General features: G+C 34.9%; 1 long non-coding RNA gene and 1 other non-coding gene across 3 annotated transcripts in view; one reads left to right on the forward strand and one right to left on the reverse strand.

Moving 5' to 3' along the window:
- Positions 1–608: 608 nt before the first annotated feature.
- Positions 609–26751, forward strand: part of LOC111090166 — a 33723-nt gene continuing 7580 nt past the window's right edge. For both annotated transcript variants that reach the window (XR_005371084.1, XR_005371085.1), the window contains exons 1-3: positions 609–811; positions 23279–23394; positions 26331–26450. This is a non-coding gene — a long non-coding RNA (uncharacterized LOC111090166). The remainder of the gene's footprint in view (positions 812–23278; positions 23395–26330; positions 26451–26751) is intronic.
- Positions 2837–2944, reverse strand: LOC119869659. The gene has a single exon (XR_005371752.1). It is a non-coding gene; the product is annotated as a U6 spliceosomal RNA (small nuclear RNA).

Genomic DNA, 26751 nt, shown 5'->3' on the forward strand with positions numbered 1-26751 from the left:
TTCACCAACTGATGAAATGATACACAAAATATGGAATATATATTGGCTATATAGTAATGAAGTACTGATAGATGCTGTGACATAGATGAACCTTTAAAAAACACTGAGTGAAAGAAGTCAGTCTCAAAAGGCCACAATTAATAATCAAATTATATGATTTAATTTATGCAGAATATATCCAGAATAGGCAAATTCATAGAAGCAACAAGTAAATTAGTGTTTGTCTTAGAGCTGGTTGGTTGGGGAGGGGTCACTGAGATGGATGAGATGGGGCTGTCTAAATAGTGTGGAGTTTCTTTTTGGGGAGATAAAAATGTCCTAAAATTGTGGTGATGGCTGCACAAAACTGTAAAGGTAGTAAAAAATAATTAAACTGTACACTTTAAGTGATTAGTTGAATGTGTGTGAGCTGTATTTCAATTAAACTGTTACCAAAAAAGTCCTCAAGTGTTCATCTATTGTTGCCTTGGCCTTAGGGCGGTAGCTGTGGTGACAGAAGGCTTTTATTGGTGTTTGTGTTCTACTCTCACCTTTGAGCCTACCAACACCTGCACACAGGAAGGTCTGTCTCTAAGTGCCCCCCCACCTCCCCCCCCACTTCCCCCCCCTCCCTCCACCACAATTCTTTCTACTTAGTGCGTTGCCAAGCTAGTCTTGGTGATTCTGATCTAGCCCCTTAGACTGGACCAGCATGCCTGGGTCTTAGCATGCGATTTTCTTGGCCTTCTGGAGTCTCCTCTCCATGACAACCAAAGCTTTGTATCTGTGGAAAATCTTGTATGGAAGAGATTTTCTGATTTACTTTTCAGTGGTAAGTAACCTTTAATGGCATTAATAATGAGTCTACGATCCAATGTTTTTATTATTATTATTATTATTATTATTATTATTAATTTTTCCATCAGTAGTGGAAATGTTCTGTTTTATCTTCTATCCTTTCATGAACTATCATGGGTCTTGATGTGTACCCTGCAGGTAACAGCATTTTAAAAACCTTTTTTTTTTAGAAGCTTAAGGCTTTGGTTTGAAATGAGAAAAATGTCTGTGGTGGGGGATTAGGGGTGATGAGGCTCTATGGCTCTATGCCTTTTCCACAGTGGGTCCTCATCCCCTCTTGCATATCTACACTACAAAGCAGATGTGTGTGGGGGGGCTTGTTCTGTTCCCCTGTCCTATCACCAGTATTTTTTGGTGACTGCCTGATAAGTTTCTGTGAAAAAGCCCCAAATGAACCCATGGAAGTAGCTTGAATAGCCAGCTCCTTTCTTTCCCTGTGTTCTGTCACAAGCAAATCAATCTATTTTGTCTTCCCCTGGGAGGGACCTGTCCATCTCTGGCTATTCCAGCTTCTTTAATGGTGTCAAGAAAAGGTATGATTTTTAGTTGATCCAGATTTTCTTCATTGTTCATAGGATCCATGCTTTTTTAAAAAATTAATTAAAATTTTTTATTCAAGTATAATTAACATACAGTGTTATATTAGTATTAGGTGTTCAACATCATGATTCGACAATTTTATGTTACTCAACGCTCATCAGGGTAAGTGTCCTCTTAATCCTCTTCTTTTTCCATCTTTCTCCTTCCCAGTGAAAGAAAAACTCATTTGTATCTTTTGCCACTGCAAATAGTTTCATATTAATCATCTATATACATATGTTCATATTAACTGAGGATTTTTCTTTTCAATAGGAAATAAGACCAAAAGCAGGAACTCAGTGTCAAATGGTATGAGTATAGTTACTTTTGGGGTGGGATCAGGCGTATGTTTACGTTTAATTGCTCTTGCCAGATTTCTTTCTACATTTTACAAAGACGGTAACAATTTATGTTTTCATCTCCTATCTTTGCCAGTAACATACTGTTTTTAAAAAATATTTGCTAATCTTAGTGGTATAAAGTTTTATTTTATGGTTATGTAAAGGTGAATTTTCCTAATTAGTATTAATTTTGTCATTAAAAGCTTCTATGCTGTGAATTGTCTTTGCCTACTTTTTGCCAACTTTTCTATAGGGTTGTTTGTATTTTTCTTGTTTTTTTACAACAATCCCTGTGTATTTCAAACAACAGTACTTAGTTTATCATCTGCATTATTTTTTCATTTATTTTTATTATGTATTTTGGCATACAAAAGCTTACATATTTTAAATTTATTTATTCGTAGGCCTAGGTTTCTTGTTTGGTTTAGAATGTCTTCTTTTCTTTAGATTTTTAACATTTAATCTCCTAGATTTTCTAACAGTATATTATTTCATTAAAAAATAAATTTAAGTTTATAGTCCATTTGTGATTTATTTTGTATATGGTGTGAGGAAGGGATATAATTTTGTTTTCTTTTAAAAATATGACTTTGTTCACATATTCTTTTAAAGTATATCATCTTTACCCACTGAATTCAAATGCCCTTTTGTTGCTTGTTAAATAATTATATTTTCTTGGATTTATTTTTGGATTTTTTCTTTGGTTCCCATAATCTATTTGTCTGTTCCTATGCACTATCACACTGATCATATTCAAGTGAATTTTTAGTATATTTTGATATATGGTAAGGCAAATTCCTATACTACTTTTACCCTTATTATTCTGTTTCATGATGTTCTTGGTTATTCTTAAGTATTTATTACTCAACATAAACTTACTTACTCTGGGCTACAAAGCTAGATTAGATAATCACATTGTGGGATACAAGCATTGAAGTAGATTAGGAGAATAAAGGAAAAATATCCTTTCTTTTGAGAGTTCTAAGACCATAAATCTGTGCATCTTAAGTGGCAAATGATCAGATTCATAACCCATGGAACATTTTTGTAGCATTAAAGGGGAAATAAATTTTGGTTTCACACAGGGATTCCATGAATTGTGGTTTACATGTCATCCTTGGGCAGGCACCATACTAATCTTCTCTGAATCTCTCCAATTTTAATATATATGCCGCTGACACAAGTATGAATTGTGGATGGACAGTGCAGCTTGATTAGAGTGCCATGGGTTTTGTTCCCAAGTTATGTTTTAAGGAACACTAGACTCTCTCTCTTGTTGCATAGAGGTGTTCTTTGCTCAAATGGACATGGGAAATCCAGCTTATTTTGCTAAAATCTTTGAAGAAGATGCATGTAGCTTCATTTAGCTTTAATTTCTTAATTTAACTTCACATGGAATCTTTTTTTCTGAGACATATCTTGAATCTTTAATGGGACTTACAGAAGATGCTTTGGAAGATGTTCGTCCTGGAAGAGGTACAGTGGATATTGTCAGGTCAAATAATCTCACTAGGCAATGGATAAGGTGGAGGATATCACTGGAGTCAAACTATATTTATGTAAATTACTTATGGCTGAAGTAGAAAAAAATTTTAAGATCTCAGAAAAATAAAGCTGATCTGAATTCTTGCTAGCTTCATCTTTGGCCATAGATTATGCCTTGATTTTGGAAAGTAGAACAACTTTGAAGTGGTATAGTTAAAATTCTCCATGCCCTTTCTAATAATGTCCTGATTAAGTCGTCATTCATTTTTATTTCTGTCTTGCATATTATTTTCCTTTGAGGCTGACAGTTGGTGTTCGGATCACCTGAAAACAAATCTTTTCCATACTTTTCCCTCTTGTCAAGTCTTATTCGTCTCTGGAAAAAATGCTCAGCATTATCTGAAAAGAGAAAATGCTCTCTGTGTCTCATTTTCCTGAGGCAATTACTAGTTAACTATCTTTGCCTTTAGCAGAGGTAGGAATATACATCGAGGTAGAAAAACTATATGTACTTGGCTTCTTCTCTAACATCATTTCCTTGCATATGTATAGCTGTTCTTCTGAGGAAATCAAAGCATTTGTGCAACTATTTTATACTTTTGTCTTAAAAATGTGTATAGATTATACTTATAAATACTATATACCTACATTCCCATGTAGACTGATCACTTAGCATTTATTCTAGTTTAAATTCCTGGGAACTCGGATAAGGCAGGTTTTCTGAGTGTAACAGCTGTGAGATGTAGTAGATAGATCTGTGGATATGGAGGTTGAAAATTAGTGTATACCTGGTTGTGCTAGGAAAGCTATAGTGCTGAATCTCTAAGGTCCTTCCTACCTCTAAGATTTTATCCTCCCAGGGAGAAAAGAGTAATTTGTCATGAAGGCAATTGCCTATACATGTAACACATGGCAGAATTAGCACAGGAACCCTGGCATTCCATTCTCCATCCACAGTCTAAAATTATTTCATCAAAACATTCCTTTTCATTTTGTTACTTTCCTTGTGGCTTGTGCTTTGGAGATTGGATAGATTAGAAAATGTTATTGTTTTGAGATTTTTGAATTTGGATGGAATGGGTAATCAGCTAGTGACCGGAGGCTTCTGGAGCACCAGGAAAACTGGCACTGCCAACATCCCAGAGGCTTGACCACCTTCTGCTTGAGCAGATGGTAGGCAGAAACAACATCTTGAAAAGTTGAAGGAAGCCAAAGTGGAAATGGTCCTTGGAAGGCAGTTTCAGAATGTAGTGAGGTCATTCACTACACCTTGTGCATTAGTTTGTGATATACTCTACTTTTACTCTTGTCCTTTCTTGCCTAGAACACCTTCTATTTCATGCTTTGTAGGGCTGACTTCTTTTTGTTCCTTTGAGGCTTAGCTTAAATATGACCTCCCTAGTGTAGCCTTCCTTGACGACTCAAAATTTCTAAATTGCATTACCCTGTTATTCTCTACTCTTCTCTGTTTTAAAGTCATTTGGAACATTCACAACATGTAGTTACTGTATATTTTTGTTTGCTTACTTTTTTATCTCTTTCTCTCTCTCTCATTAGATTGCAAAATTCGTGAAGGCTGGGACAATGTCTGCTTATTTTTCTGTGAAGTCAGTATGTTTTATGAACAAATACATTTTATGAGGGGAGCATGGATGGCTCAGTTGGTTAAGTGTCCAACTCAAGATTTCAGATTAGGTCATGATCTGGGGGTCGTGAGGTTGAGCCCTGCCTGCTTTGGGCTCTGTGCTCAATGCAGAATCTGAGATTCTCTTTCTCCTCTCTCTGCCCTTCCCCTTGCTCACACATGTTCTCTCTCTCTCATATAAAAATAAATAAATAAATAAATAAATAAATAAATAAATAAATAAATATTAAAAAATATGTTTTATGAATAAATAGCTCTAAAACCTATATTCATATCATTTTAAGATTAACAATAGTATAGTCACCTGGCAAAACACATGTCACTTGGCGAAATACATAATAGCACTAAATAAATGATAGTGTAAAGTAAAAAATTGTTTTTTAAGATTAAAAATTGTAGCATGTAGGATTGAAAATATGCAAACCTCTAAAAATGCTGGAAACAGTATGCACATGTTTAAATTACATTAGAAACCAGAAGACCAAAAAGGAGTAAGACTGCTGCCCAGAGGTGTAAGAGAAGTTGTCAATGGGTGATATTTATATACAATAAAGAAAGTACAGGTTATTTTAAATTGTTTTCTTTTCCTTCTCTATTTTGGATATTGATCTTTGGTCTACATATAGGAGCAAAGATATCCAAGTTTAGCAAACAGACTATGAGAAAGTATCAAGCTGCTGTACAAGGATTATGTTCTCCTGGCTATAATATATTTTATTTCAGGGAACAAGAAGATGCAAAAAGGAATCTAAAGAAGTTTGATTTTAGGAAGATGGAACACATGTACTTTTTCCTATTCCTCCCACCAGGTACAACAAAATGTGTTGAACATTATATACAAAACAACCATGAGATTCAGATAAATTGGAAAGAAAAAAGCAGAATGGCTAGGGACTTCAAGTTGAGGGACAATACATGGTGAATTCCCTAGGTTTTCAGTTTGCCTCGTATGTCCCAGACTGGAAGGAGCAACTTGAAAATTTGCATATACCAAAAAGACAAAACAAACAAAAAGCTGCCGCCTTAACAAAAGGACCAGGAAAGGAGTAACATAAGAGAATGAAAAATTTTAGGGCAATAATTACTCTTCTTGAGCCAAACACCACAGAACATACTTCAACTTCACCCAAGTCTACAATGGCCAAACTAGAAGTCTAGATTTCCATTCTCACCAAGCTAACATGAGGCATTTTAACACCTTATCACTATGGTGGTGTCAGAAGAGGTTGAGCATTATACTAATAGTTTTATCCTTCTTAGATGGTGAAGTGTCCCCTTCTCCTTTTCTATGGCATCACCAGAGACAATGTGGGGAGCCTGGACATTTTCTCCGTACTCACCCACCCAACAATAATGAGGAAACCTACTTATTTCCTGCTGGAATAGAATTAGAAGAGGCCTAGTGGAGTAAGAACTTTTACCACCATCCAGCAGTAACACAACCCCTGCCCTCTCCCTTAGTGACTCAGTGGAAGCTGCCTGGGGAGCAATAAAAAGCATTTCTTGCTGTCCTAGCTGGAATTCCCATCTCTGCCCAGCAGTAATGAGGAGCTGCCCACCCTTAATTGGATGTTAGTGAAGGCCAATGAAAGATCCTAGACTTTTATTTGATATGCAAAGCAACAATGCAGAGCTCTTCCACACCCTCTTTCCTTGTCAGAGCAGTATCATACAAAGACAGATAAAAAAACAAGTTTTAAATAAGTCCAAAGTTTCATAACATAACATAAAATTGTCCAGGTTTCAATCGACAATTATGCATCAAAAAGAATGAAGATAATCTCAACTTGAATGAAGAAAGACAAAGATAATCAGTAGACACCAACATTGAGATGATGACAGAATTATCCTACAGTGATAAAGCAACCATCATAAAAGTGTGTCAAGGAGTAATTTTAAAAATTCTTAAAACAAATAAAGAAAAAAAGGAAAGACTGAATAAAGTAAAGAAGCAGAAAGTTTCAGCAAAGCAATGGAAGATATAAAAATAAATAAATGAAAAAATTTAGAACTGAAATATATATTAATTAAAATAAAAATATCAGTGGATGAACACAACATCAGAATGGGCAGGGAAAAAGGAAAATCTTAAAAGCATAGAAAAATATACCAAAAAAAGAGAGAAAATGACAGAACTTCAGCAACCTGGTGTATCACTGGAGTCCCCCAGAAGAATGTAAAGTGAAGCAGAAAAAGTAATTAAAGAAATAATGGCTGAAACTTCCATATTTGGCAAAAGACATAAACCTACAGACTCAAGGAGCTGAAAGAACCACAACATGATGAACTTACAGAAACCCACATCAAAACAGTGCAGTCAAAATTCTGAATATTAAAGACAAAGAAAAAATCTCGAAAGCAGTGAGAAAACAATACCTTACCACATACAGAGGAAAACAATTCAACAATTAGAAATAGCAGATTTCTCATCAGAGAGCATGGAGACCAAGAAAAAGTAACATCATTTTAGAGTGTGAAAAGAAAAGGAATTTCAACCCCAAGTTCTATATCCAGTGAAAATATTCCTTAGGAATGACATAGAAATCAAGACATTCTCAGATGAAGGAAAACTAAGGGAATCATTGCCAATAAACCTATTCTAAAAGAAGGGCTAACAGAACTCTCTTAAACAAGAAATTACAGAAGGAAACATCCAAAAAAAAAAAAAAATGAATGAACAATGGAAAGGGTAAAAATCTTTCACCACCAGTGTGGTATCAGTGAACATATATAAGTGCAATAGGTTATTGTGATACTGAATATTTTAAATTAAGTTTGATGATTGAAGCAAAAATTATAGCACTCTGATGAGCATTTAAATGAACATAGGGGGAATATTTGAGCATTATATTATAAAAGGGGAAAGAGAAATTAAGGCATGGTTTCTACATTTCATTCAGATTGGTAAAATGTCAACATTGGTAGACTGTGTTAAGTTTTGTATAAAATGTAATACATAAAGCAACTACTAAAAACATACACTCAGAAACCATATAGATAAGTAAAAATGAAATACTAAAAATCAAATAACTCATAACACACAGAAAAAGAAAACAAAAATGAAAAACAGAGATCACAAAATGGAAAATAGCAGACATAAGCTCTAACACATAATAATTCCATTAAATAGAAGTTGTGTAAACATAGCCATTAAAAGACAGAGATTGTCCGAGTGAATTAAAAGACATAGCCTGTTTTGCCTACAGGAGACACATTTTAGATTCACATATACAAATATGTTGAAAGTAAAGGGATAAGGAAAGATATACGATGCACAGACCAACCATAAGAAATCCATAGTTTTTTCATTCCAAGAATGTTATATAAATGGAATATATATATAAATATAATTTTTGGAATTTGCTTTACTCATACATAGAATTATCCAGAGATACATCCAGGTTGTATGTATCATATAGTTTGCTCCTTTTTAATCACTGAGTAGTCTTCAACATTGTGTATGTACTACAGTTTAACTATTCCCCTATTTTTTTTAAAGATTTTATTTATTTATTCATGAGAGACAGAGAGAGAGAGAGAGAGAGGCAGAGACACAGGCAGAGGGAGAAGCAGGCTCCATGCAGGGAGCCCCAGGGGACTCGATCCCAGGTCTCCAGGATCACACCCTGGGCTGAAGGCGGCGCTAAACCGCTGAGCCACCCAGGCTGCCCCTATTCCCCTATTAAAGAACATCTGAGTTGTTTCTAGTTTTTGTCTATTATGAATAAAGCTGCTACAGAAATTCCTATATAGGTTTTTGTGAACAGAATTCTCATTTCTCTGAGAAAAACACTTGAGTCTGCCTTATAATTTTTGTTTTCCACTTGTTCTCTTTGTTTCTCTGTTTTATGTTTTCTATCTTTCTTTAAGTTACTTGAATATCTTTTAGAATTTTGATTTGTTTTATCTATAGTGTTTTTGACTGTATCTTTTTTATAGCTTGTTTTAGTGATTGCTCTGGGTATTACATTATACGCACATAATTTATCATAGTGTATTAATGTCAACATTTTACCAATTTGAGTGAAGTGCAGAAAGCACACTTTACTTTATGTCCCTTCACTTTTCCTATTTTTATAATATGATCATCCTAAATATTTTATCTCTGCTCACGTAGATCTGCATCTGACAGTGCTGTAATTTTTGCTTCTATCATCAAATATAATCTATAATACTCAAAAGGTAGAAAAAGCCCTTTCTATTTACCTATATTTTTGTTTACTGTATTCTTCCTTCCTGATATTTCAAGTTTCCTTCATGTCATTTCATTTCTGTTTAGTCATTCTTTTAGTGTAGGTCTGCTGGTGACAAATTCTTTGTTTTTCTCACCTGATAATATCTTGATTATCCCATTCATTCCTGAAGGATACTGTCTAGGTAGAAGAATCTGGCTCACCAGTTTTTTTTTTTGTCGAACCTGAAAAATATTGTGACATTTGCTTCTGGCCTCCAAGACCTCTGACAAGGGACACACTGTCATTCAAACTGTTTTTCCTCTGTAGATAAGGTGTCATTTTTTGTGCTGCTTTCAAGATTTTTTATTTCTGTTTCTTTAGTTTTTAAAGCTTACTTATGATCTGTCTTAGCATGGATTTATTTGGTTTTATCCTGTTTTGGATTCACTCACTTCTTTTATTTGCCAGTTTGTGTCTCTTGTCAAATTTGGGAAAGTTTTGTGTAAAGAATTCCATTTCAGCCTCACATTCCTTCTTGTATCCTTCCAAGACTCAAATGGCATGAATGGTAAATCTTTTGTTATAGTCTCATCTGTCTTTCAGGTTCTCATGATATTTATTTAGTCCATATTCTCTCTGTGGTTCAAACTGAGTAATTTCTATTCCTCTATATTCTAGTTTATTGACTCTTTTCTCTATTCACTACATTTTGTTGTTGAGCCCATTTATTTTTATTTTGAATACTCTATTTTTCAGTTAGAAAGTTTCCTTTTGCATTTTTCCCATCTTCTATTTCTTTGCTGAGACTTTTTTTTGTTTCCAGCATTTTTTGTAATTGTTCATTGGAGCATTATTACAATACCTGCTTTAAAATTTTTGTCAGGCCAAGGTAATGAGAATTAATTGTACTTTTAAAATGAAAGTTAAAAATTTCAAAATAAAAAGTTCTCATAAAATACCCATAAAAATAAATAAAATAAATTTTTGTCAGGAAATAATGTCTTTGTTATCTCAGTGTTGATATATATTTGGTGTCCATTTTTTATTCTGATTGAGCTCCTTGTGATACTTGGTATGATGATGATTTTCCATTCAAACTAAGATGTTCATATTATATTACAGGATTCTGGTTATTATTTAAATCTTCTATTTTAGCTGGTTTTGTCTTATACCACTTTGACAGGCTAAGTTGGGGATGGCTAGGAGCTGCCTTCTCAGTACTAGGTGGAGTCAGAAGTCCATGGTCCCTACTCACCATTCAGTGACAGCTGAGGGTGGAGGAACCTCCTCTGGGTAATGGTGGAAGTTCTGACTCTTCACTAGGCCTCTTCTGATGCCACTCTAGCAGAAATAAATTGAGGCAGCTTGTCAGTGCTGGGTAGGTATTGAAACTCAGGCTTCTTATGTAGTCTCCTCTGATACTTCGTGAGTGGGACACTTGTTACTAGTCAAAAGGATTCAAAGTCAAGCTCCCACTTGGTCATCTCTGACATCACTCTGGCAGAGGTACTGAGATACCTGCCTATACTGTCTTGAGAGTGGAACTCTAGGTTCCTCTTTTGGCTTTTTCTGATGTGGATGAGGGTTTGGCACAGGTTTTTGTTTCTGTTTGTTTGTTTTCTGTGTTATTTGACTGAAATAGAGTGGCTCTTGTCCAAGAGTTTTCTGTCTTTCCTGGTCCTTTGAAAAAAGAGGGCAGGCTTTGGGGGGCTCTTTTTCTTCTTATGTGTTGGTATTTCTGTGTCAGTATCTGTTTCAACTCTATGTAGGGAATGTATAAAGCAAAAAGAAAACTCAAGGAAATCATTACTGTCCTGTTCCTTATGTTCTCAGATCCTCAGCCAATCTGTCTTTTCTTCACCCTTCAGAGTCTTCTTATGTTTATTTATAATGTCCAAGTTTTTAGTTGTACCTAGTGGGAGGAATAGGGAAATAGGAATGCTTCATCTTCTTAGAAATGTAATTTCCCACAGTTGTTTTTAATATTCCATCTTATTTGTTGCTATCTGTTTTACTTGCTTTTTGGTACTTCTTGACTTTTTTTCTATCTTCTAGAGTTTATTCCTTTTCCCATATACCACCACTGATTTAACATTGCATATTCTTTCTATTTTTTATAAGTACCCTTAAATTTTTAATATGTATACTTGACTTTTCAGATTCAGTAGTTAATATAGAGTATACTTCTCCTTCCTTGAGAAAGATACAAAGATCTTAGGACTTTAATTCCAATAGCCCTCTCTCACGCTTATAGTAGATGATTTCTTTATATGTTTTATACTTTTGGTTCATGAAATGATTTATTGCTGAGATTTTTGGAGGGATATCTATGTTGCCTCAAGATGTGTGAGAGGTTTTGTGTTTTATGTTTAGCTTCCCAGAGTTGTCACTGGTCAAGAACTATTTTTTATTAGCTTGGGGACAGATGTTCTTTAACCCTTAAGGTATAATAAGTTAAATCCCAAATGTATATAATATAAATTCTGAGTGAGAGGGATTCTTTTCAAGCATAGAAGCTAAGCCACAATGAAACAAAGAATGGAGGACCCCAAACAAACTTCTATGATTTTTCCTATTTTGGTGTCCAGATATTTTTCTAATATATCTATGTGCTAAGTCTGCTGTTCTCCAGGGGTTCTGGTTTGTATGGCAATCTCAGTTTCACTTTTATACCCTGAAAAGGGCAAGCCTTATCTCTTACCCTTTCATGCATGCAATAATCTAGTCCTCGTACAGCTTTGGAAACTGGCATCTCCTCAAGCTGCTTAAAGTAGTGAGTTACCTATTGCTGGAGCTATTCAAGAATCTTTAAAAATGGGTTAGTGGGGATGCCTGGGTGGCTCGGCGGTTGAGCGTCTGCCTTGGACTCAGGGTGTGATCCCCGAGTCTCCGGATCCAGTCCCACATTGGGCTCCCTGCATAGAGCCTGCTTCTCCCTCTTCCTGTGTCTCTGCCTCTCTCTCTCTCTCTCTGTCATGAATAAATAAATAAAATCTTTAAAAAAATGGGTTAGTGATTCCTCAAGATCCCTGCAACTTTAAGATGGATTTGATATTGCATAAATATGATATAATCCTGTTACACTTTCATTGTGTAAATGAGATCATTATCTCATGAACATTGAGTGTAAAATGTTCAGTGACTATACTAGATGTTTAATGACACAGCATAGTAACATGATATGGATACTGAGCAAACATATAAAAAGCATAATAAGAAAAAACTACATGAACAAAAGAAGTGCAACATGGCAAACAACCATATCTTTTCCTTAGAAATTATAAGCAAATGCTTTCAAGTCTTGAACACATGACTGATTGTGTTCTTTTAGAGATGATGATAAATATAGGTATTCTGCTCCTATCATTAATGACTCAATAAATAAAATCCCAAGATACTTTTCAAAAGTGCAGTGTGATATCCACTGTTAAAGGCAGCTGTGCCTCCTAGTGATGTGTGGAAAATTTGATAAAATGCTTCAAATATTCTGAAGATCAAAAGTGCCATGTACAATAAATGATGAGTGATGATTGTAATGGTAGAGAATAGCCACAGGTATAGAGACACTATTGTTACCTAGAAAAAGTTGCTTCTTCTTTTTAAACACAGAAACATTGCCTTTTTTTAAAAAATAAAGAACTTTAAGACCTCTCATATAGATCTGGTACTCCTGAAGTTGAAAATTTTCTAGACTCCATATACTCTTCAGAGAGAATTTAGTCCACTCTCTGCCTCTCTTAAATTAATGTAAGGATACTTTCTTGTTAAGCCATGCCAGAAAAATATCCTATATCTTCACATGGGTACCATTTTAGCACATTAGAAAAATTAACCTAGTCCTCTGTTGTCCTTCAACTTCGTGTGTATTGGCTAACTACTTTCATGGAAGAACAATATAGACATAAAATATGAGAGAGAATAGAACAGCTGACATTTTAATTCTATATTTTCCAGCGCATTCTATTGATTAAAGAATCATTTATTTTGTCCATATGAAGTTTGAAGGGTTATAAAAGTGGGAGTTAATGTGGTTGATCCAGCAATGGATTATGCCAATGTATGTAAATGCTTTTATGTTCTGCTTAATAATGTAAGCAGTTGGCAATACAGGGTGACTCATCAGGCTTTTAAATTTAGGATGGAATGCATTAGTAAAATTACTGTGAGCAATGATTCAGCTTGCACAGCTGGATTACCTTCAAAAATGCCGTTCTTGAGCACATTTATATAGTAGGAGGCTGTTATGATCTGGAGGCCTAACCTACCTCTCTCCTCCTTGAGTCTGGAGACATATAGCAACATTTATTTCCCCTGGAAAAACCCAGTGTTATGCTAGGTGAAGAGTGGATAAAAGAAGATGCTGTAGGTGTTCACAGCTAAAGGTTTCAATGCCTAATTGGCTTTAAAAATCCTGAAAATAGGAAGTGCCATTAAAAATATATTTTCAGTAATAAAGTGTGATCCACAAAGTTAGCAAATCTGCAAAGAATATAAAATATTTCTATACTCCTAGCACTTTGATCATAGATCTTCAGCACACAGGAGCAGATGTCCTATAAAAATATCAGATCTGGCGGTTCATTTAAATGAGTTTCCCTCTCTTGATTCTCACTGACTCACTTAGGTTTACCGCTCCAGTTGGCAATATCCCAAAAAGACAACAAACATCCACTTTCTCTAAAGCCTATTTTTAAAAAACTTGAATGTAACTTCAAATAGGAAGAATTGTTAGGGCAAATGGACACACTTAAGGTTTGTTCATAGTCCCTAAAACGAAAAAAGATTAAGTATTTTGGAGGTACATATTAGAAGCTATGTTATTTTTTCCCTCTGTCTCATCTCAAAATAGTCCCATGTTTGGCCAATCCAGAGTAGGGAAACTAAAGTATGTTCAGTTCAATTTCATTTCCAGAAGATACTGAATCATGTTTCAGGTTTTAAGTTTCTATTTTCTGAGAAACTTACACAGAAAAGTACTTCACTGTTATGTTTGAGAACAGTCAAATAATAGCATGGTGTTTAATATTTGTTCATAGGAACAAATTTAATTACACAATCTGGATCACAAAATTACCCAAATTGCCCATCCTTTATTTAAGAAAAGAGCTACTCAGAACGTGCTGTGAATGAACAAACTGTCTCCTTAAACACTGAACCTTGACCACATTTCACATTCTCTTTACCCAATTTTACTGAACTCTCAGAAAATACATAAATATTAAGAAGAAATAAAGAAAGATGAGAAAAGGAGATAAAAAGTTAAGAGGAGTGAGAGACTGAATATACATATGGACAATGGCCAGATCATATGGAAAAACAAAAATCTGACCCACAATCTGCAGTGAATAGTTCAGGAAGTCAGCTTTCTATAAGTCAGATTTGTAGGAAGCCAGATTGGTATCTAATACTAATACAGGAAGGGGAACAATAACTTCTGTAACAATTGAACAATTGGTCCCAAAAGTCCAGGGGCTTAATTAATAACTGACAACTTCTCTAAATTTTGCTCCTGTTTCCAACTTTGGACCAACCAGACAAAGCCAAATATGTACCCAATGTTAATTTCATAGAATTCCCCACTTCTAGTTTGCCTGTCTCCAGCTTCCCATGCCAATAACCTCTGATCAGGGCCCATTTGAGACTTCTCTTTATATCACTCTAAAAATTTCCGTTTCCTTTACCTGCCTTTGCATCTCCACCAGAACCTAGATGATGGTGGCTGACTCTCTTGCTGTTGTAAACTCTGATTCAGTCGCTTTTTCCTGTCTCATTTGATTGGTCTTTACTTATTTCGACAGGAGAAATAAAGAAAAGGAAAAAGGAAGAGTAAGAGGAAAAAAAGGAAGGATAAGGAAAAGGAAGTTTACAAAACAAAATTAAACACCAAAAACAAAACAAAACAAAACAAAAACAAAAAAAAACCCCTGTCATACCATTGCCAATCCCACAATCCCTGCACATGTTCAATCTAGCAGAAATGAAGAAGCATAAAATGAGGTTCCAGAGTTCAGTTTCATTTTGTTATGTCATCTACCTAGGCCTCCTAATAATTTATATAACTAAACCTTGAAGCAAAATCCATGCAGTCCTGAAAAGAAGTGATCATCTCTTCGAAAGTCCATGTTAACAGCATTCAAAATTTGAAAAGAGAATTCCTATGAACAAAAATATCTAAGTAGTTTTTAGTATTAAATTTATTTTATTTTTAATTTTTAAAACATTTAATTTATTTGAGAGAGACAGAAAGCATGAAAAGGGGGAGAGGCAGACTTTGCTGAGCTGGGAGCCTGATGCAGAGCTTGATCCAGGATCCCGGGATTATGACTGGAGCTGAAGGCAGATACTTAATTGACTGAGCCATTCAGGTGCCCCAGTTTTTTGTATGTTAAATAAAGATAGGTGGGTCAGGACTGATATTAATCCTTTCCTAAAGGAATGACATCTGTTGCTATTTTAACTTCCTATTAGGCCTTCAAAGTACTTCATACATAAAGAATAAATGCTGTTGCCAAAAAAAAAGGAGGGGGGACCTCTCTGTATCACCTCTACATTTGGCTCCTAGTGCATACAGAGACCTCGACTTTGAAGTTAGCTTAAGATATAAATTGTATTTGGACAGGATTTTTTCTTTCAGTAGAGATGGAGAAGAGAGTACTTTTTTTTGGGGGGGGGGGGCGGTTAAGGAGAAAATAATTGACATACATCACTGTCTCTATTTAAAGTGTAAAGCATGGGGCAGCCCCGGTGGCTCAGCGGTTCAGCACCGCCTTCAGCCCAGGGTGTGATCCTGGGGTCCGGGAATCGAGTCCCACGTCGGGCTCCCTGCATGGAGCCTTCTTCTCCCTCTGCCTGTGTCTCTGCCTCTCTCTGTCTCTGTGTGTCTAGCATGAATAAATGAATAAAATCTTAAAAAAAAAAGTGTAAAGCATGATGGTTTGACTTACACATATTATAGGATGATTATTGGAATAGCTTCAGATAACACGTGTCTTCTTTTACAGCTACAATAAAGAAAAAGGGAAGAAGAAAAAAATTTTCTCCTTGCAGGGGCACCTGGGTGGCCCAGTTAGTTAAGTATCTGCCTTCAGTTTAGATCATGATCCTGGGATCCTGGATCCAGCCCTGTAGTGGGTTCCTTGATCATCCGGGAGTCTGTTTCTCCCTTTCCCTCTGCCCCTCCCCATTGCTTGTTTTATCTCTCTCTCTCTTCCTCTCTCATAAACAAACAAACAAACAAACAAACAAACATCTTTAAAAATTTTTTCTTCTTGTGATGAGAACTCAGGATGTACTCTTTTAAAAACTTCTCTAGATATCATGCAGCAGTGTTACCAATAATTCTCAAGTTGCACATACCTAGTACTTACTTCTCTTATAACTGGAAATCAGTATCTTTTGACCACCTTTCCACAATTCTGCCTTCCTGAACCCTCTGTCTCTGAAAATCACATGTGTGATTTTTTTCTATGAGCTTGGTATGTATATATGTATGTATCTATTAATAATAGATTCCACATATAAGTGAGATCATATATCATCTATGTCTGACTTATTTTATTTAGCATAATGCCTTTAAGTTCTATCCATGCTATCACAAATGGTAAGATTTTCTCATTTTTTTGTGGCTGAATAATATACTTTTGCATCTGTCATCTATCATCATCTCACAGTTTCTTCATCCATCCATCAGTGGACACTTAGGTTGTTTCCATGTCTTGGCTATAGTAAATAATGCTTCTATGAACAGGGAGGGGTACAGATATCTTTTCAAGTTCATATTTTTATTTTTCTTGGATGCATTCCAGAAGTGAAATCGCTGGATCATATGGTAGTACCAATTTACAATCCCACCAGTCATGCACAAGAATTCCTTTTTTCCACATCCATGCTAGCTTTTGTTATCTTTTGCCTTTATGATGATGGCCATTCTAACAGGCACAAAATGATACTGCATTTTGATTTTCATGTGCATTTCCCTTATGACTTGATCTTGAGCATCTTTTCATGTACCAGTTAGTCTTTCATATGCCTTCTTTGAAAAAAAAAAAGTTTATTCAGGTCCTTTCCCCAATTTTTAATTGGATATTTTTTTTGCTATTGACTTGTATGAGTTCTTTATATATATTGGATATTAACCCTCTATCAGATATATGGTTAACAAATATTTATTCCCATATCATAGGTTGATTTTTCACTTTATTGATGGTTTATTTTGCTGCACAAAATTTTTCTTTAGTTTTAAGTAGTTCCATTTGTTTAGTTTTGATTTTGTTGCTTGTACTTACAGTGTTATATCCAAAACTCATCGCCAAGACCCATGTCAAGGAGCATTATTCCTATATGTTCTTTCAGGAGTTTCATGGTTTCAGATCTTATGTTTAAATCTTTAATCTATTTAATCTATTGAGTTAATTGTGAATGGTGGAAGATAGGGGTCCAGCTACATTATTTCTCATGTGAATATCCAAGCATCTCAGCAACATTTATTGAAGAGACTGAATTTCTCTACTGAGTATTCTTGGCACCCTAGTCAACTCTTATTTGACCATATATGCTTAGGTTTATTTCTGGGCTCTTAATAGTGTTTTGTTGGTCTATTTGTCTGATTTATGCCATACTGCTTTGATTACTGTAGCTTGAAGCAGACAGTGTGATGCCTCTTGCTTTGTTCTTCTTTCTCATATTTCTTTGGCTATTCTGAGTCCATATACATTTTAGGAGTGTTTTGTTCACTTCTGTAAAAATTCCATTGAAAACTTAATAGAGATTTTTCTGAGTCTATAGATGATTTTAGTATTGACACTTCAATAATATTAGTGTTTTCAATCCATGGTTATGGGATACATATCTACTTCTTCAATGTCTTTCATCAATGTCTTTTAGTTTTCAGAGTAGAGATCTTTCATTTCCTTGGTTAAATTTATTCCTAAGTATATTATAGTTTTTGATGCTATTGTAAATGAAATAAATTTCTGTCTTAGTATTAGGATAATGCTGGCATTAGAAAGCAGTTTGGCAGTGTTCTCTTCTCTTTGATTTTTTTGGAAAAGTTTGAGAAGAATTTGTGTTAATTCCCCCCTAACTGTTTGGTGAAATTTGCCAATAAGCCTTCTGGTCCTGAGGTTGTCTTCATTGAGAGATTTTTTTTTTTTTAATTACTGACTTAATCCCTTACTAGTTATTGAACTGTTTAGATTTTCTATTTCTTCCTGATTCAGTCCTGGTAAGTTATATTTTTCTAAGAATTTTTCCATTTCTTCTAGGTTGTCTAATTTTTTGGTATATCATTTTTCATAGTAGCTTCTTATAATGCTTTGTACTTCTGATAGCAATTGTAATGTCTTCCTTTTCATTTATAGTTTTCTGATTTGGGTACTGTTACCTTTTCTTTGGTTAGTTTAGCTAAAGGTTTTTCAATTTTATTTATCATTTCAAAGAATAATTCTTACTTTGGTTAATATTTTCTATTTCTTCTGTTCTCTATTTTATTCATTTCTTTTCTAATCTTTATTATTTTCTTTTTTCTGCCAACTTTGGGCTTGGTTTGTTTTTCTTTTTCCAGTTGTTTAAAGCAGAATTAGTTTGTTTGGAATCTTTCTTGCTTCTTAATGTAGGCATTTATTGCTATAAGTTTAAACTTTCTTCTTAGGATTGATTTGCTGCATACCATAAATTCTGGTATGTTGTGTTTCCATATTCTTTTGTCTTAAGAAACTTTGCTATTTTGCCTTCAATTTCTTCTTTGATCCATTGGTTGTTCAGAAGAGTGTTGTTTATCTGTGTTTGTGAATCTTCCAGTGTTCTTTTTGTTATTAATTTCTAGTTTCATACTGTGTGGTCAGAGAAGACATTTCCATCTTCTTCAATTTGCTAAGATTGGTTTTATGGCATAACATATGGTTTATCTTAGAAAATTATCCATGTGTTCCTAATAAGAATATATATTCTGCTGTTGTTGGACAGAATGTTCTGTATATGCCTGTTAGGTCCATTTGGTCTATCATGCTGTTCAAATCTGCTGTTTTCTTATTGATTCTATGTCTGGATGACCTATCCATCAGCAAGAGTGGAATATTAAAGTCTCCATTATCAGTGCATTACGTTTTATTACTTTTTCTCATTTTAGCTCTGTTTTTGCATTATTATTTAGGTGTTCTGATACTGCAAGCATAAATATTTACAATTGTTATGTCTTCTTGATGGGTTAACTTCTTTATTTTTTTAAGATTCTATTTATTTATTCATGAGAGACACAGAAAGAGAGACAGAGACAGAGAGACAGAAAGAGAGAGAGACAGAGACACAGGCAGAGGGAGAAGCAGGCTCCATGCAGGGAGCCAGACGTGGAAATCAATCCTGGGTCTCCAGGATCAGGCCCTGGGCTGAAGGTGGCGCTGAACCTCTGAGCCACCCAGGCTGCCCAGATTAACCCCTTTATCATAATGTGATGACTTTCTTTGTTTTGTTTTTTGTTTTTTCCATTTTTAAAGTCTATTTTATGTGATGTAAGTATAGCTAACTCTGCTTTGTTGTTGTTTTTGTTACCATTTGTTTGAAATAAATTTTTCTACTTAATTTTACTTATGGTGTATGTGGATCTTTAAGGCTAAAATAAGCCTCTGTAGGCAGCATATTATTGTATTTTTTTTATGCAATTCTATGTCTTTGAAGAATTTCATCTGTTTACATTTAAAGTAATTGTTGATAGGTAAAGACTCACTATTGCCATTTTGTTAATTGCTCTTCGGTTGTTTTGCAAATTCATTGTTCCTAGTCTCTTATTTTGCTTTTTTTTTTCTGTTTTAATGTCTTTTGATATCAGTATAAATTGATTTCTTTAACGTTTTCTTTTGTGTAATTGCCACAGGTTTTTCCCAATGTTTATCATTAGGTTTACATGAAATATAAACATTTATAAACCCTGTTATAAGGAGATATCAACTTCAGTCAATAGAGTCCCCAAACCTTACACTTCTACTTCTTCTCTCCCTTCACATTTTATGTTATTGCTGTCATAATTTAAATGTTTTTAATACAGTAAAACTAATAATGGATTATCCTAGTTATGGTTATTTTTACTACATTCATTTTCTTAAATTTTTGAACTGGAGTTGTAAGTGAATTATGTGCCATTATTACCTAATTACAGAATTTAATTTTAACTCTAATTCAACTCTAATTTGGAGTTAATTTACCATTACCAGTGAGTTATATGCTAACTTTTCTGTTTTTATGATGTTAACCAATGTCCTTTAACTTCCACTCACATAGTTCCCATTAGTATTTCTTGTAAGGCAGGTCTCAAGGTTATGAACTCCCCCAGCTTGCTTTTGTTTGGGAAAGCTTTGTGTTCATTTCTGACGGATAATTTTGCTGGCCATAACATTCTTGGTTGATAGATTTTTTTCTTTCAATGTTTTAAATATGCTATCCCATTCTCTCCTTGCTTGAATTGTCTGTGTTGAGAAATCTGCTTGTAGTCTTAGGAGGTTTCCCTTGTATGTAACTTCTCTTTTATCTTGTTCCTCTTAAAATTCTTTGATTTTGGCTTTTGGCAGTTTAATTGTAATGTGTCTTAATGTAGTCCTATTTGGGTTCAACTTGGAGACCTTTGGGCCTCCTGGATATGGATATCAATTTCTTTTCCCAAGTCCAGGTAGTTATTGGCCATTATTGCTTTAAATATACTTTCTGCCCCTTTCTCTTTCCCTTCTTCTTCTAGAATCTCCATAATGTGAATATTGTTCCCTTTCATTGGATCCCATAAGTCTTGTAGAATTTCTTAACTATTTTCCTTCTTTTCACTTTACAAGTTATAAGATTGAAAGTCACTTATTCTTTCTTCTATATGGTTGAGTCTACTTTTGAAACTATTAAATTCTTCAGTTTAGTTATTATATTTTCCATCTCTAGGATTTTTAGGGTTTTTAATGGTTTCCATTGCCTTGTTGATCTCATTTTTAATGCATTATTTCCCTAATTTTATTTAGTTGTCTGTCTGTGCTTGCAGTTCATTAAATCATTAAATGTCTTTAAGATTATTCTGATTTTTTGATAGTTTATAGATCTCTGTTTCTTTAAGATCGGTTATTAAAGCTTTATTAGTTTCCTTTGTCAGTGTTATATTTACTTTTTAAAAAATCATTGACTCTTTGTAGTGATATTTGCATATTTGACTAATCAGGTTCCCCTTCCAGACTTTAGGTTTGCTTTGGCAGAGACAGATCTTCACCAGTAGCTTAGTTTGAGTTTCTGGGTAATGTTCTTGGGCAAGGGAGTATTGCTGTTATGTTCTATTTTTGAGTGAGAAAACTGTTTGCCCTCTGAGGTTGGGGATGGGAGTATGTGTTAATGGCTGAGAATAGTTGGATTGGACTGTTTGGCTTCCTACTCAGTGATGCTGTAAGATGGGTCCTGCATTTACCTGGATTCTCTGGTCAGGCTTACTAGAGAGTTGGGACTACAGACTATATTCTGTAGTAATATGAATTAGCTTGCCTGCCCTAGAAGGCATCAAAATCTGAGACCCAGGACCTGTAGCTGAGACTCATTGTGTGGGCTCCAAATCAGGCAAAAGTGTGCACTAAATTTCCTGGTCAGGCAAGGTTACCAGTTCTTCTCTGCAGATTCAGAAAGCCATGGGCTGTTCTCTCTGTTCAAATACTACTGTAAGCAAAACTTTTGAATGGGCTACATAGTTTCTCATTTGCTCCATTTAGGTTCCCTGTATGGGCAGGCTGGAGTCTATATTCAGTAATGAGCAGAACTACAAATTAATTTCTATGCTTGGACCCAATGGGAGAAGGAGCTCTAAGACCACTGAGATTCTTTGTTGTCTTAGCTCAAGCTGACCCATGCCTCAAGTTGCTTGGCCAAACAAGTTCAGGGTTTGCTCTGCCTGCCCCTCCTTCCACTTGAGTGCCACTGATCTGTATGGCTTCCAGATGTTATCAATAGCCCTTTTGGTTGAATGGGGCTAGGAACCAGAGTGGGTTGGTGGAGCTATGTCTCAGCAACCTTGCCTAAGAAGGATGGGGGAAGGGCTGCTTCAAGGGACTCTCAATTTCCCAAACAACCTCTCTGGTTGGGACAGGCTGGGAGGGACCCACAGTTTTGTGCCTATGCATACTATGGGAGTCTTCTATATTCAGAACTTGCTTTGTTATGGGAGTGATAAACCTCTTACCTCAAATATTATTGGGCCACACAGCTTTCAGGTATTGTCACCAACCCCTGTATTCAGATGTGCCCAGGAAACTCTTGCCACAGTGTTTAAGGGCTGTGATTCAGCATCTTTTCTGCAAATGGGCAAACCAGGCCTTTAGGGCTTGCAGAACTTCTTTTTTTTTAATTTTTAAAAAGATTTTATTTATTTATTCATGGGACACACACACACACACACACACACAGAGGAAACCACACATAGGCAGAGGGCAAAGCAGGCTCCATGCAGGGAACCTGATGTGGGACTCAATCCCAAGTCTCCAGGATCACACCCTGGACTGAGGGTGATGCTAAACTGCTGAGCCACTCGGGCTGCCCCAAGAACTTCTTGTTTAGTAATATGAATCAATAAGATCTTCAGTCTGCCAAGTTTCCTGATCAGAGTGCACTACTAACCTGGTTTTGCACATAAACAAAACTGCTGGTTGTGACTAGCACTTGGGTGCTGTGGATATAGACTTGGTCGACCAAGATCCATGTGCTGGTTGTTGTAAGACTTTCCCCTCTACCTTATCAGAGTCATTCCCAGTAGTTGACCCCTGAAGATTCCCTTGCAATCTCTATGGGATAAGATCAGAATAGTGGCTCTCACAAAGCAACCCACAGTACTGGTGGGGGATCTGATTGTCCTCCCTGGGTTCTCTTTTCCTACTAGAGAAGTTGGAGGCTCAGGATAGGTCTCTGTGCATGGTTTACCCTAACCTGGTGAACAGGCATTGCTGTCAACATTTAGCCCCTTTTCTTATTTTTCTAATGTAACCTTAGTCTTTGTCGTGTAGGGGTTAGCTTCAAGCTCATTCTTTTTTTTTTTTTTTCTCTCTCTCACTCCTTAGAATCGTCTCAGTGGTGTTTCATTCTTGAATAGTTATTGACTGTTCTTCTTGTGGCAGTCAAATTCCTACTTTGAAAAGGTACTTCTATTTGATATCAAAATGCATAGTTAAGCTGTGACTTTTTGAAATGAAGAAAACTTTTTGAATTTGACTACTTAGGATCCTGTTGGGCCCCCTCATCTGTGTTGGAAGTGCTGCAGCACAAGGAAAAATTGGATGAAAGTCAAGACAGCCTATTTGAATTAATATTATTTCAGTGCATTGAAACAAACAAGGTAAACTAGTCAACCTGCTTTTATTATGTAAATAATCTAATCAATTATTAAGTATAATGAAAAATAATTTATTATTTTAACTTTATATTTCATTTTAATTTTATATTTAATTTTATTTGAGAACCAGAATAATTTATCTCTTTACCCTATTTACCTATTTTGTACATCCCCCACCTGTAGCAATATTTATGTTATAACAAATAGTGAGATTTCATTCTTTTTATGGGAGTAATATTCCATTGCATATGTTATATATATCATATGCAAAATATATATGTTATATATTTATTATATGTACATATTAAATCTTACATATTTGTATATGTTATATATTTGTATATAATCTTATATCTTATGTATTTATTATATATAGTATGTTATACATTTATTATATACAAAATATGTATTTATTTTTAGTAAATATATAATAAATAACATTTAAAATTTTTATGTTTATGTTATCAGTGAATTATCAGTATATATATACACTGATTTATACACTATACTCACACATGCCATCTTCTTTATCCATTCATCTTACATTGCTTCCATATTTTGGATATTGTAAATAATGCTGCAATAAACATAAGGGAGTATATATATATATATATATATATATACATATATATATAAAGGTATACAAAGAATTCTATGAATTACAGTTTTTGTTTTCTTTGGGTAAATACCCAGAAGTGGAAACACTGGGTCATATGGTAGTTTTAGTTTCTGGAGGAACCTCTGAACTGCTTTCCACAGTGATTGCACCAATTTACATTCCCAGCAACAGTGCAGGAGTATTTTCTTTTTTCCACATTATTGCCAATCCTTGCTATTTCTTATCTTTTTTATACTAGCCATTCTGACTAAATTATAAGCTATTCTTATCCTTTTGATACTAGCCATACTGACATACCTCTGAGGAGGTATCTCACTGTGGTTTTGATTTGCATTTCCCTGATGATTAGTGACATTGAGCATATTTTCATGTGTCTGTTGGCCATTTCTGTTGTCTTTGTTTATTTTTTTAACTTTTTTTTAAGATTTATTTATTTATTCGTGAGAGACACAGAGAGAGAGAGAGAGAGACAAAGACACAGGCAGAGAGAGAAGCAGGTTCCCCGCAGGGAGCCCAATGCGGGACTCGATCCTGTATCCCAGGATCATGACCTGAGCCCAAGGCAGGCACCCAACCTCTGAGCCATCCAGGTCTCCCAATCTCTGTTGTCTTTGGAAAAAATATTTACTCATAATCTCTGGCCATTTTAAAATCAGGCTATTTGGGTTTTCTGGTGTTGAGTTATATAAGTTCTTTATATATTTTGGATATTAATCCATTATCTGCTTTATCATTTTCAAAGATCTCTTTCCATTCAGTAGGTTGCCTTTTCATTTTGTTGATGGCTTCCTTCATTGTACAAAAGCTTTTTAGTTTGATGCAATCCCAATTGTTTACTTCTGCCTTTTATATCTTTTTTTCTCTTGTTGAGGAGACAGGACCAGAAAAATACTGCTAATGCTGATATACAAAAGATTATTGCCTATGTTTTCTTTTAAAAGTTTATGGTTTCAGGTCTTCACTCCATTTTGTTTTTGTATATGGTATAAGAAAGTGGTCTAGTTTCATTCTTTTGCATGTGACTGTCCAGTTTTCTTAGGACCATTTACTGAAGGGTGTCTTTTCCAAACTGTATATTCTTATTTTTTTATACTGTATATTAATTGACCATATAAGCATGGGTTTTATTTTTTGGTTTTCAATTCTGTTCCATTGATCTATGTGTTTATTTTTGTGCCAGTATGTAGCTTTGCAATATAGTTTGAAATCTGGGATTGTGATACTTCTACTTTGTTCTTTCTCAGATTGCTTTGACTATTCAGGGTATTTTGTGGTTCCATACAAAGTTTAGAATTATTTGTGCTAATTCTGTGGTAATTACTTTTTTTTTTTTTTTTTTTTTTTAGAGAGAGAGAGAGGGAGAGAGAGAGAGAGAATGAAAGCAGGGTGGGGAAAGGGGGAGGGAGAGATCCTTAAGCAGACTTCATGCTGAGTGCAGAGCCCTTCATGGGCTCTATCTCGTGATCTGAGATCATGACCTGAGCCAAAACCAAGAGTTGGTCAATTACCTGACTGAGCCACTCAGGTGCCCCTGTTGTATTTTGATAGAGATTGCTATAAATCTGTCAATTGTTTTAAGTAGTGTAAACATTCAGCAATATTAATTATTCTGGTCCATGAGTGTGATATATCTTTCCATTTATTTGTGTCACCTTTGATTTCTTTCATTAATATGTTATAGTTTTGAAAATACAGGTCTTTCACCCCTTCAGTTAAATATATTCCAAAGTAGGGGTGCCTGGGTGGCTCAGTCAGTTAAGCATTTGCCTTCAGCTCAGGTCATGATCTCAGGGTCCTGGGATTGAGCCCTTCATCAGGCTCCTTGCTCAGGAGGGAGTCTATTTTCTCCATCTGCTTCTTCCCCCACTCATGCTGTCTCTCTGTCTTAAATAAATAAATAAATAGATAGATAAATTTCAAAAATAATGAAAATAGAATTAAAAAATTATTCCTAAGTAAATTATTCTTTTTGATGCCAATTATAAGTTGGATTGTTTTCTTAATTTATTTTTCTGCTACTTTACTATTAGTGTATAGAAATACAACAGATTTTTGTATATTGATTTGTATCCTGCAACTTTACTAACTACATTTATTAGTTCTAATAGTTCCCCCACTTTCAGATCATCTGCCCTATGTCTAATACTGACTTTAATTATCATGTATATACTTGTCATTCCCATATCTATATTTCTAGCCATGAATTCTCCCTGGAATAGCCCTACTTCTTCTTAAAGGTATGATAAACTCAGAGTAGACAAGTCAGAGCTGTTGGTAACACTTTAAACCTTCTGCTTTTTCCATTTTCCCTATTTCACAGGTGATTAAACTAAGAACCAAGAAAACAACTAAATTATCCAATCTGAAAAATTGTCTAAGTTGTCAAGGAACTAGTAATGGGACAGGTAGAGTATGAGCCAAGGCAGTAGAACTCCTGAGGGTGAGTTCTTATCCACAATAACTTACCACCCCCATGTCAATTTAAATTGATCTAAATTTTATATTCTGAACACACTTATGAAGATTTATTTTTTCAGAATATTTTTAATCCCAGAAAAGTTAAGCTACTAACCCAATGTCACCAGCTATTACTTTGTAGATCTGGGATTCAAGCTTAGGAATATCTCTCTATATATTACTTGTATAGGTTGTTTATTTGTTATTTTCTCTCTCCCACAAATTTTGGTTCCTTGATCCAAGGTCTCTAAAGATATATCAGTACTTCATTCAGTTTCTATCTC

The sequence above is a fragment of the Canis lupus genome, chromosome 16, assembly GCF_011100685.1.
Source record: "Canis lupus familiaris isolate Mischka breed German Shepherd chromosome 16, alternate assembly UU_Cfam_GSD_1.0, whole genome shotgun sequence".
Lineage (NCBI taxonomy): Eukaryota > Metazoa > Chordata > Mammalia > Carnivora > Canidae > Canis > Canis lupus.